General features: G+C 48.0%; 1 protein-coding gene and 1 long non-coding RNA gene across 3 annotated transcripts in view; both read left to right on the plus strand.

The window, feature by feature from the left end:
- Nucleotides 1-11060, plus strand: part of LOC114812868 — a 28916-nt gene extending 17856 nt beyond the window's left edge. Inside the window, exon 2 of the long non-coding RNA XR_003760483.2 lies at nucleotides 10848-11060. This is a non-coding gene — a long non-coding RNA (uncharacterized LOC114812868). The remainder of the gene's footprint in view (nucleotides 1-10847) is intronic.
- DACH2 (dachshund family transcription factor 2) overlaps nucleotides 1-13085 on the plus strand; it is a 448249-nt gene that overhangs the window by 118003 nt on the left and 317161 nt on the right. The gene's annotated exons all lie outside the window — the stretch shown is intronic.

The following is a 13085-nucleotide window of genomic DNA, read 5'->3' on the forward strand; positions in this document are numbered from 1 at the left end:
GGGCTTACTAGTATCGAGAACCCAGTTTGAACCTTGAGGGAGTCATTTACATGATGTTTCCTCGGGATTACCTGCATTCTTGTCCACTTTGACCTTGTAATTTTGCTCACAGTTGGAAATGTAATGCAGAGTGACTAAGATAATGTTGTTTACACAGACTTTAAGTGGAGTGACATTATAGTCAAGCAAGTGTCAAATCACCCAAAGTGAAGGAAGACTTAATTACCATAATCCCGTGAATACTAAAATTCCTTAGCCATGTGTAGCATAGTAATGTAATGTTCTGCATGTTACATTTAATGATGTGAAGGTACAATGCGCTGGGCCAGAGCATTGTGGGGGATTTCTGGAGCAGATTCCAAGGGATTTTTTCAGAGCGGGACAGAGGGGTTTTGAACTACTCCGGATGTTACGGAAATATCTGTCCGGTTCTGTTCCTTTAAAATCCCCGAGTCGAGTGAGGGAGGTAAAGATGAAGCCAGTGAATTAAAAATCCCCATTAATTTACAGCCGAGTGAGTTAGTTGACAGAGGAAGAATTTCTGCGGGTGGCAGAGGGTACAGTGAACGAAATGGCAGGGGGAAGAAGAGGAAGAAAAGATGACGACCCCAGTTATTGGCCAGAGGACCGTGCCACTAATTTCCCCGCAAAGTGGTGACATTTTCTCAAACCTCAAAGGTCTGTTCTTAAAAGTTTGTCAGAACAACTAATTAGTTACTCCAACCAAGTTGGAGATGAGACCCCCGCAAGGATACAACCTTTGTAGAGGCAGATCCGTTGACCTTTAAATTGTGAGGGGTCGGGATAAGTTCTGATGACTGTGAGATAGCGGTTCAGACTGGGATTATTCCCCCAGCTCCGCACCGAGACGATTCTTTGGTCAGTAGTCTAATCCTGGCTCTGCCACTTGCTGGGTGCTGTGTGACCTGGAGGAAGTCACTTCATTTCTGTGGGCCTCAGTTCTCGCATCTGTAAAAAGGGAATTGAGACTGGAAGCCCCATTTGGGACAGGGACTGTGTCCAACCCGATTTGCTTGTATCTACCCCAGCTCTTATACAGTGCCAGGCATGCAGTAAGCACTTGACAGATACTGTAGTTGCTATTATTATTAGTCCTCGTCGGAATCATGTTTTATGGCATTCTGGCGCCGCATCCTGAGAATGGAATGGCTCAGAGCCTGGTTCTCTCTCCCCCGCCACCCCTAAGCTTTGGTAAAGTGTTCAATTCTAAATTGCCACGTGAGCCAATACTTGCTCTTTTTCTTTATGGAATTTAAGCATTTACTATGTACCAGGCACTGTACTGAGTGCTGGGATAAATATAAGGTTGGACATAGTCCATGTCCCACATGGGCTTCACATTCTTAATCCCCATTTACAGATGAGGTAACTGGGGCACAGAGAAGTGAAGTGATTTGCCCAAGGTCACACGGCAGACAAGTGGCAGAGCTGGGATTAGAACCCAGGTCTTTCTGACTCCCCAGCCTATGCTTTATATACTAGGCCATGCTACCCTTTTCACTTCCCCACACCTGGATGCCAAGGTGTTTATCCGGTCCCCGGGAGCCTGGGCCTGGAACGAATGTGTTGCTCTGTGGGTGATGAGTCTAATTGGCTTAATGATCGGGCTGAAAAATTGAGTGTGAGGTTTGCTCTTCTGACAAGCTGAGGTTGTAATAGTCGTGCTTATTGTGGGGAAAGCACCGTTCTAAGCACAAAGAGAAAGTACAAAGCTCCCTGTCCCTCATGGAGCTCACTCTTTCCTCCTCTAGACTGTAAACTATTTGCTTAAATTCACCCAGTTACCATGTCCCCTTTCAGTCTCACCTGGAGAGCTTTCAGTCCTCTGCCAGTCTCGGCTATGGGAGGGTGAGTCAATCAGAGGCCTACCCATTCCATTCTTGGCTTGGGCAGTGGCTAGCCAGTGGAAGGCGATCTGCTACAAGTCAAAACTCATCCATGCTGGGCAGCAACGGCATGGGAGAGACTCGAGGGGCAGAGACTCAAGTATACTGTACAGAAGGCGGAGGGGGTAGACCACTTCCGTATTTTTACCAAGAAAACTCTACAGATCCACTACCAGAACGATGGCAGTTGGAGAGCGGGGCGTTCTGGAAGAGATGTGACCGTGGTGTCGCTATGGGTCGGACTTGGCGGCATATGACAAGGCCGTGAGTCTCCCTCACATGCTGCTAGATTTCATCAGGAAAAAATCACTCAGATTCAGGATTAGTGGTATGACTGATGTAAGCCTGAAACTGTGAGCTCGCTGTGGGCAGGGAATGTGTCCACTGATGATTCTATCGAACTCTCCCAAGCCCTTAATACGGTGTTCTGCCCACGGTAAGTGCTCAATAAATACGATCGACTGACGCCATCTAAGATAGAGAAATTGAGTTGGACCCAACTGATCGGTAGGTGTGGTGGGGAACTCATTGATGAACCCCAAGAGAAGTTTTGGAGCATCTAAATGTATGTGTCTGTGTATGCAGATCAGCCGTATTTTTAGGGAAGTAATTCAGCGATGCCTTCAATATTTATACTTGGAGAAGAATACTTCAGCATGCACACTTGTAGGATTTATTAAGTCCTTACACTGTGCCAAGCACTGTTCTAAATGTCGGGGTACGTACAAGATAATCAGGTGCCACAGGGGCTCTCATTCTAAGTGGGAGGGAGATGGATATTAAATCCCCACTTTGCAGATGAGGCACAGAGAAGTTAAGAGTCTTGCTCAAGGTCACATAGCAGGTTCTTTAATTAGAAGCCAGGTCGTCTGCCTCCCAGGCCCGTGCTCTACTAGGCCATGGTCTGGATCAATCATTTGGTTTGAAAGTGCTTTGGGGGGGATCCAGCAGTCTGGAGGCTGGGGGGAGAGAAAGGCAAAAATATCTAAAATCTGTAGCAATGATCATGGTTTATCTTAAATCGATTTCGGAAACATTTTTAGACTGTATTTATTGGCTTATATATTCGAAGGCCGTGCGCTCATTCTGAATATCGAGCACGAATGCTTTTTTTTTTTTTTTTTTTTTTTTTTTACCGGTTTCTGTTCTGTCCAGTTGAGTATCTATTGAACTCCAATATGAGCAGAGGAAGACACTGGCACTAGCTTGCCATCCACTTTCAGATTGGGATGAACTGTGGGTCAATATCGAAATCTCATCTGCATATCTCGACTTTGAGATTTTATACAGAAGGGTAAAAAAAAAAAATCTCCAGCCCTGGAAGATATTTTACTTTGTAGCTGTGTGTAGTTAATGCATTTAATGAATTTTTGTGGCTTAGGGGCAAGAACATGGGCTTGGGAGTCAGAGGTTGTGGGTTCTAATCCCTTGCCGCTGCTTGTCTGCTGTGTGAACTTAGGCAAGCTACTTAACTTCTGTGTGCCTGTTATCTCATCTTTAAAATGGGGATAAAGACTGTGAGCCCCACGGGGGACAACCCAATTACCCTGTATCTACCACAGGGCTTAGAACAGTCCTTGGCATATAGTAAACGCTTAACAAATACTAAATACCGTAATTATCCCCGGATGTAAGTTGCCCCCAAATATTCATTCATTCATTCAATCGTATTTGAGCGCTTACTGTGTGTAGAGCGCTGTACTAAGAGCTTGGAATGTACAATTCGGCAACAGATAAAGACAATTCCTGCCCAACATATTGAGAGAGTCACAATGTCACACACATGTGACTCTCTCCTTCTCTTGGGTTCTGGGCCTCTCCTCCCTCGGAGGTCTCGCTCATCTCCTTGCTCCTGCAGACTCCATCTCTGTCTCCCCTCGGGACTGTCGCTCTCTGCCAGGGTCCGAGGAGAGGGTCAGTGTGGAAGAAGTGGGTGGGAACCGGCTGCCCTCCTCCACATTCACGCTCTCTTCTTCCTCCATCTTGTGATCCGGTCGGTGGCAGAGAATTTGGGCGACCCTGAGCCACCACCATCCTTAGAAGCCACCCCCACCCCCCCACGCCTCCATAGACTGGGCAGGATTAGCAGAGAGGAGGCAGGGTTAGTGTCCCAGATGGTCAAGAATCCCAAGGATTTCTTGATCAGTTGTGCCAGCACTTGGGTAGAATGGGCAACTGGTTAGCCTGCTCCTCCCTGTGGAGCCAGAAGGATGCTGAAAGTGGAGCCAAGATGGTGGTCCTCGGCAGCAGTGGGATGGAAGCTGAGTCACCATCTTGGTTGCACTTTGTGTCCCCTGCTGGCAGGCCACAACTTGCTCCACTTGGCTCCTCAAGCCAGAGTTGGTTTTTTTTTGTTGTTGTTGTTGGGCTTTAGAGCTGAGACAGGGGCCTCCCTTGCCCCCAGCCTTAGCTTTCAGTGGGACAAACCCACCTTGCCCCTGCCCTGCCCAAACAGTGGGAGCTCAGAGCGAGAGGCAGGTGCCAACTTTCCCCCTTTCCCCTTCTCCGTGGTTCCTCCGCATTCCTCTAGCTCCTCGTGTTCTATTCTTGTCCCATTCCCAAGGACTCTGGTGTTATGTCATGGAATTGCAAGGAATTCCCATCATGTGTGCCTCAGGGCCCATGTGGCCCAACGGGTCAGAGGACCTGGATTCTAATCCCACTCTGCCAGTTGCTTGCTGGGTGACATTGGGCAAGTCACTTCACTTCTCTGTGCCTCAGTTCCCTCATCTGTAAAATGGGGATTAAGACTGTGAGCCCCAGGTGGGACAACCTGATTCCCTTGGGTCTACCCCAGCGCTTAGAATAGTGCTCTGCACATAGTAAGCGCTTAACAAATACCAACATTATTATTCTCTGTGCCTCACTTTCTTCAACTGTAAAATGGTGAGTCAATGCTCATTCTCCCTCCTACTTAATCTTTGAGTACCAAGGGGGACTGAGACAGGGTCTAACTGGATTGACTTGTATCTACCCTAGTGTTTAGAATACTTTTGATGCATGGGAAGTGCTTAACAAATACTATTTCTTAAAAGAACAAAAAGCACGACCTCTCACAACCTTAACTTAGCTCTTGGTTCCAGGTAGCTGGGAGGGAGCAGATTGCTTATTGACTACTCAGTTTACTTCTCTCTTCACTATCAATTGATTCATTCATTCCATAGTATTTATTGAGTGCTTCCTATGTGCAGAGCACTGTACTAAGCGCTTGGAAGCAGCGTGGGGCAGTGGAAAGAGCCTGGGCTTCGGAGCCAGAGGTCATGGGTTCGATTCCCGGCTCTGCCACTTGTCAGCTGTGTGACTGTGGGCAAGTCACTTAACTTGTGCCTCAGTTACCTCGTCTGTAAAATGGGGATTAACTGTGAGCCTCACGTGGAACAACCTGATTGCCCTATATCCACCCCAGCGCTTAGAACAGTGCTCTGCACATAGCACTTAACAAATACCAACATTATTATTACAAATCGGTAACAGATTTACCGACTGTGCTCTCTACTAAGCACTTGGGAGAGTCCACTACAACAGAGCTGGGTTCTAATCCTGGCTCTGCCACCTTTCTCTTGTGACCTGAGGCAAGTCATTTCACGTCTCTGTACCTCAGTTACCTCATCTATAGAGTGGGGATTAAGACTGTGAGTCCCATGTGGGGCAGGGATTGGGTCCAACCTAATTTGCTTGTATCTACCTCAGTACTTAGTACAGTGCCTAGCACGTAGCAAGAGCTTAACAGTGGCCAGAATTGTCATTACTGTTGATTATTACTTATAATTCAGGTCCACAGGCACTCTGTCCCTCCCTCCCGGGATCAGGTGGAGACCCGTGCTTCTGCATGGACGTGCCCATCCCCGGCGTGGCTGAGGTCGAAGCAAAGGGGCATCAGAGGTGTGGGTGGGTGTGAAGTCCCTTTCCCTCCTTTGGAGAGCCCTGTCTGAAAACAGGGTAGAGGCAGCTACTGCCCACCTCCTCCTTGGTTGATAAGGCCTATCCCACATTAACCCCTCAGTGAAGCAAAGGAACCCAGGATCATGGTGCAGTCGCACAGTCATAAGGCTTGGGCGATGAGAGTCGTGATTTCTGTTGCCGACTTGTTCATTCCAAGCGCTTAGTACAGTGCTCTGCCCATAGTAAGCGCTCAATAAAAACTATTGCATGAATTTCATTGTTCATTTGATTGTATTTATTGAGAATGAGCAGAGCACTGTAGTGAGCGCTTGGGACAGTACAATATAACAATATAGCAGACACGTTCTGCTATGTGGTCATGGGTTCGACTCCCGGCTCTGCCACTTGTCAGCTGTGTGATTGTGGGCAAGTCACTTAACTTCTCTCAGTGTTGCCTCAGTTACCTCATCTGTAAAATGGGGATTAACTGTGAGCCTCACGTGGGACGACCTGATTACCCTGTATCTCCCCCAGCGCTTCGAACGGTGCTCTGCACATAGTAAGCGCTTAACAAATAGCATTATTACATTCCTTCTCCACATTGAGCTTACTGTCTAGAAGGGGAGACAGACATTAATATAACTAAATAATGGATATGTACATAAGTGCTGTGAGGCTGGCAATGGGAATGAATAAAGGGAGCAAGTGAGGGCGATGCAGAAGGGAGTGGGAAAAGAGGAAGGAGGGCTTAGTCAGGGAAGGCCTCTTGGAGGAAATGTGCCTTCATTAAAGCTTTGAAGCAGGGGAGAGTAATAGTCTGCTGGATTTGAGCGGGGAGGGAGATCCAGGCCAGAGGCGAGGGATTTCCGCTAAGATAGATAATAATGCTGATATTTAAGTGCTTACTGTGTGCCAAGCACTGTTCTAAGCGCCGGCGTAGACACAGGGTAATAAGGTTGTCCCACTTGGGGCTCACAGTCTGAATCCCCGTTTTACAGATGAGGTAACTGAGGCTGCGTGCTCAAAGTCACACAGCTGACAAGTGGCAGAGCTGGGATTAAAACCTATGACCTCTGACGCCCAAGCCCAGGCTGTTTCCACTAAGCCACGCTGCAGAGATCGGTGACTTCTGACTCCAGTAATAGACCCTAGTCACTAGATTCAGGCCGGAAATAAATACCTTTAAGTAGTTGTGAGTCTATCGGCCTACACGTGAAGCCGTAATGCTTACTTGTGCGTGTCTCTGCCTTAGTGTTATAGGTGTATGACATCGCCAAATCTACTCTTTCCTTTCAGTCAGTCGAATTTATAGAGTTCTTACTCTGTGCAGAGCGCTGTACTGAGTGCTTGGGAAAGTACAAGATGACCATAAACAGACACATTCCCTGCCCACAAGTCACCCTTTCCACATTCAGCAGGGATGAGATGTGTTTCCAAGAGCCCGTTGGCAGTATAGCGATCGGTAGGGACTCCCTAGGACAAAGAGTTGCACATTGTGCATCGGTTTGCCTTTTCAGTAGAGGCTGGAAGTCTCGGCGCACACTGATTTGCAATCGTCCCTCCCCTGAGCGATCTGTTGCTTTCCTAGGCAGCGAATCACCTTCTGTTAAGTTTCCCGGGGTTTGCCGGGAGCAGGAGAGTCCTATTAAATTCACCCCCTTCCCTCCCCCCGCTCCCGGTGGCCAACCGGCTATTTCGAAGCAAAACTTTCCCCGGAGCCTTTGTTCACCTTGGGCATGTGTGCTCGGTCAGCGGCTGGCTGGCGTGGGCTCGGATGACTTTGCATTGCTTCGAAGCTGAGCGCATTTCCCTTTGTAACGGGGGCACGGAGCTGTGAACCAGATGAGGGGGGTAATGAAGACCCCCCCCCCCCAACCAGGTGCCAGAAATGGGCTGGGGGGGATGGGGACAGGAGGAGCACCTGTGGGCCCAGGCTGCTGGGCTGCCTTGATGGATCTCCGGAGGCTGCAGGAGGCACTGGCAGCAGGGAATGGCTGTTATACTGTTATATTGGACTTGCCCAAGCACTTAGTGCAGTGCTCTGCACACAGTATGCACTCAATAAATATAATTGACTGGCTTGTGGCTCTCTCTCTCTGTGACTCCCACAGGAGGGTTTTGACTTTCTTTGGATGTAGAATGGATGAAGCGGCTCAGCCTTATGGAAAGAGCACAGGCACCGGGAGTCCAAAGGACCTGGGTTCTAATTCTGGCTCTGCCACCTGTCTGCTGGTGTGACCATGGGCAAGTCACTTGAATTTCCCTGTGCTTCACTTGCCTCATCGGTCAAATGGGGATTAAGAGCGTGACCCTCATGTGGGTCAAGGACTTGTATCTATTTACCTCAGTGCTTAGAACAGTGCTTGACACATAATAAGGAGGGAAAGAGGCTTTTAGTAGGCGGAGCTGCCTAGGGCTATCACAACGTGATCTCTGATGTGTCGACCAACCACGAAGCCCGCATCCCTCAGATCTGTCTGGATTTCCCCGGGTCTGGGCACTTTCCAGATGTTCCCAGAGGTGGGCCCAGGCGGAGTCTGCCTCCTCCACCTCCTTTTCATATTTTGGAATTAGGGACTAGGGAACCTCCATAAATGGTCATCTTCCCCCCACCCCGCCCCCATTCGAAGCCAGATGTGATACCGCCGGAGGGCTGAAGGACGAACAGGGCTGTGACTGGTGTCAGAACCTTGGGCGAGATTTGAGGGCAGGGATGGCGTCTCCCGTTTTTTTGGTGCTCAACCGAGCGCTTGGTCCAGTTCTCCACACAGGACAGATGCGCAGTAGATGCTATCCACAGATGGATCGCTTGATTTGAGATATCTCGGTGGGTCAGAGACCTCGGTGCTGAGAGCAGGGGGTGGGGGTGTGGATGGTGATGCGCTGAGGCATGCATCTTCTCTGACTTTTTGTCACAGCATCCGAGGTCAGGAAGGGACATTTTTGCTCAGAGGTGAATGAAGATGTTCCATAACGATGTGCTGCTGGTGGGAAGAAAGGCATTTCCAATTCCTGAACGATCTAACTTTGGTCTTCCAAGCGACCTCTCTGCCAACCGTCCTCTGCCTCTTCTCCTTTCCAAGTCATTCAACTATCTGTTTGAACCCAGGCACGGGCCCGGGAGACAGAAGGATCTCGTTTCTAACCCCAGCTCTGCTACTTGTCTGTGTGATGTTGGGCGAGACACTTCACTTCTCTGGGCTCAGTTACCTCATCTGTAAAATGGGGATTAAGAGTTTGAGCCCCATCTGGGACATGGGACTGGGATTCTATCTACCTCAGGGCTTAGAACAGTGGTTGGTACATAGTAGAGTGCTTAACAAATACCATTATTGTTGTTATTATTATTATTACATGGGCTGTGTCCAACTTGATTAGCTTGTATCTACTCCAGTGCTTAGAACAGCACCTGGCATAGTAAGCACGTTGCCTGTCTACTTGTTTTGTTGTCCGTCTCCCCCGCTTCTAGACTGTGAACCCATTGTTGGGGAGGGATTGTTGTTATCTTTTGCCAAATTGTACTTTCTAAGCAAGTGCTTAGTACAGTGCGCTGCACACAGTAAACGCTCAATAAATACAACTGAATGAACGTAGCAAATACCATAAGCCTCGCTCCACCAGAAAATAAAGCCCTACTTTGTCTGAGCCACACTGACAAAGTCAGTTGTTGTTGAGTTGTTTAGTGTGGATTGTGGGATCAGAGGCGCCACAAACCCCAATCTCATCTCCCGAAATGAATTACGCAAAGAGCTCTCCCCAGCTCTCCAGTCAGGTGACGACGTTCTCCGCCGTCAGTTCAATTCAGTGATATTTACTGAGCGCTTATTGTGTGCGGAGCACTGTACTAGAAGCGAATCTCCCAAGCAAGGAGCTGAAGCTAATCCCCGAGGTGACCAGCTCTCCGGACTGGTACCGCATCAGAAATTCCGGCAACTGCAAAACTAATTAGTGAAATTAAGTTGAAAATGCTGTAAACAAGTGAAGTTATTATTCATTCTGCTCTGCGCTACAAAAGTGGGAGGACATGTTAAATGATAAATTAGGCATGAACTGCTTTAATCTGTAAGCTGAACATGTTAGCAAACGGCCTGCATTTGTAATTAGTATTTATGGCCACTGGAGAGGGGCCTCTTTTAAAGCAGTGACAGGAAATTGATCAGTTTAGGTTGTCATAGCAACCAGAAGACCTCCATTGCTTATGCCGGGCTTTAGCCTATTATGCCATATAGCCATGTTTAGAAATATATTTATGAACTGTAAAGATAAACTACTCAATAATGCAAAAGAGGCTGGGATGCTTAAATGCCAAACTGACAGGGTCCGAATGAAGGCCTGAATGCCCGATAACAAGCTTAAGTGTTCTACGGTTGTCATGACATTTCTTTTACAAAGCAAATGATGTCTGGAAAAAAAACACATCTTAAAATTAGCCGAAAATGCAAATCTCTTTATGACAGTGTGAGCCTGTCACGTTCATAATAACAGACAATAATTGATGATTTACGAGATGCCGCCATGGAAACCGATTCGGCTCCGGCACCCCTCGGCTTCTCTTATCCCGGAGGCCTTCAGGCGCCGGGGAAAAGTTTCCAGTGACACGGGCGAGGGGGGTTTGCCGGTCTCTTACTTCAAGAGATCTTCCCGAGCTGATGCCCTCCTTTCTCCCCCACAAGTCCCGAGACAGTTTAGGACCGAGCGTATGCCATCCCTACACGTCCCCGGGACCGGCTCGCCCGAACCAGAGATCTGGTTTTGGTCCCTCCACCTTTCTGAGAGAAGTTGTGATGGAGAGCTCTCGGATCTCACCGAGGCGACGGAGTGCGCTTGGAGACGGCCAATTTGGGGAAGGGTTAGATTCTGGACGAGAGAAGGGGTGAATGGCCATCTCCCAAGCCATCATTTAAAAATCAGGCACTCCCAGCACTTAGAGGCATTGAGATTTGGGGAGGGATTTTGGAACATTCCTTTCTGATGATCAAAAAGACGCATTCGACACTCTCGGTGCCGGGGGGGTGGGGAACCTTCCCCGATTCATTTTTTTTTTTTTTTTTTGTCCAGACCTGCAGAAGAACAATTTTGCAAAGTGGGAAATCAATGCATCCACTAACACTGCTTTTTGTGCCGGCTCGTTGGAGACCAAGGGCGCTGATGTAATTAGGAGTTAACCTTGAAGATTCAGAATGGCTGGGCCAGCCTTCAAAGCGCTCAATGACAGGCAGATGGGTTGGCTTGAAGGATCCAAAATGATATATAAAATATTAACATGAAAAATGAAATTTTCATTTGTTTTCCGACTCAAAGGGATAAACGTGGCATGACATCTTTGGCAGTTCGAAAACCTGCTCTCCTCTGGAGCTCGGGGGTGGGCCTTTCAAATTCAGAGATACTTGAGCTAGCCAGAATTGTATTGTAATCAAAGGAAGAGGGATCAACCGGTTTAGAACATCATTATAGCTCAGCTGTTAATGGTGTACACTGAGCACATACTGTGTGCAAAACGCTGTGCTAAGTCCTTGAGAAAGAATGAGAAGCGGCATGCCTTAGAGAAGCAGCGTGGCTCAGTGGAAAGATCCCGGGCTTGGGAGTCAGAGGTCATGAGTTCAAATCCCGGCTCTGCCACTCGTCAGCTGTGTGACCGTGGGCAAGTCACTTCACTTCTCTGTGCCTCAGTTCCCTCATCTGCAAAATGGGGATGAAGACTGTGAGCCTCACATGGGACAACCTGATTATCCTGTATCTCCCCCAGCACTTAGTCCTCTGCACATAGTAAGCGCTTAACAAATACCAACATTAATATTAGTGGGTAAAGCACAGGCAGAGAGTCAGAAGGACCTGAGTTCTAATCCCTGGTCTGCCACATACCTGCTCTGTGACTATGGCCAAGTCACTACACTTCTCTGTGCCTCAGTTACCTCGTCTGTAAAATGGGGATTCATTCAATAGTGTTTATTTCATTCAATAGTATTTATTGAGCTCTTACTACGTGCAGAGCTTGGAATGTACAAATTGGCAACAGATACAGTCCCTGCCCACTGATGGGCTTATAGTCTAATCGTCTATAGTCTAATGGGGATGAGTATGAACCTGATGTGGGACAGGGACAATGTCCAACCTTATTAACTTGTATGTACCCCAGCGCTTACAACAATGTTTGGCGCATAGCGAGTACTTAAATACCATAATTGTAGTTATTACTCTGATAGATTTAGGAGGTGTGGTCCTTTACCTTGAGGAGCTGACAAAAGGGGGGAAGACTAAGCTCAGTCACTCGTTTATTCAGCCGTACTTATTGAGCGCTTATTGTATACAGAGCACTGGACGAATCGGTTGGGAGAGTCCAATACAACAATCGACAGACACGTTTCCTGCCTGCAACGAGCTGGCAGTGTAGAGGGAGCTCGTTACAGATAGAGAAGCAGCGTGGCTTAATGGAAAGAGCGCAGGCTTGGGATTCAAAGGAAATGGGTTCTTATCCCAGCTCCGCCACTTGTCTGCTGTGTGACCTTGGGCAAGCCACTTAACTTCTCTGTGCCTCAGTTACCTCATCTGGAAAATTGGGGTGAAAACTGTGAGCCCCACGTGGGACAACCTGATTAACCTGTATCTACCCCAGTGCTTGGAACAGGGATTGGAGCATAGTAAGTGCTTGACAAATACCATAATAATAAAGTTAGGACAAAGATGATGTTAGTGATCAGGTTCATTTCCAGGAGCGCGTGTGGTGGAAGAGGCCACTGTGGAAGCCACAGTCCAGAATTCTTTGTGCGTAAGCACGGAGAAACCCCTGTGCTTTCGGAATCCAGTTGAGCTCTCCGATGGTCAGTGAGTTCAGTCAGTGTCTGTACCGACACCTGGGAAGCAGCGAGGCCTAGTCAAAAGAGCATGGTGTTGGGAGTCACAGGACCCGGGTTCTAATCCCAGCCCTGCCAATTTCTCTGCCAAATACTAGCGGTGTGACCTTGGGCAAATCACTCAACTTCTCTGTACCTCAGTTTCCTTAAAAGAGTCATTCAGTACTCATTCTTTCTCCCACTTAAGACTGTGGGGGATAGCCCCATGAGGGATAGGGAATATGTCTGACCATACTGACTTTTCCTTACCTTACCGCGCTTAGGATAGCGTTTGATACATAGTAAGCACTTGAGTACCATCAAACAAACTCCTTCCCCTCTTTACAGATGAGGAAGTTGAATTGCCTCACTGTCAGTTTGATGAGAAACAGAGACCCCACCTGCCCTCTCTAGACTGTAAACTGGTTGTGGGCAGGGAATGTGCTTGTTTATTCTTGTACTGTAC

Source organism: Ornithorhynchus anatinus, chromosome 6, assembly GCF_004115215.2.
Source record: "Ornithorhynchus anatinus isolate Pmale09 chromosome 6, mOrnAna1.pri.v4, whole genome shotgun sequence".
Taxonomy (NCBI): domain Eukaryota; kingdom Metazoa; phylum Chordata; class Mammalia; order Monotremata; family Ornithorhynchidae; genus Ornithorhynchus; species Ornithorhynchus anatinus.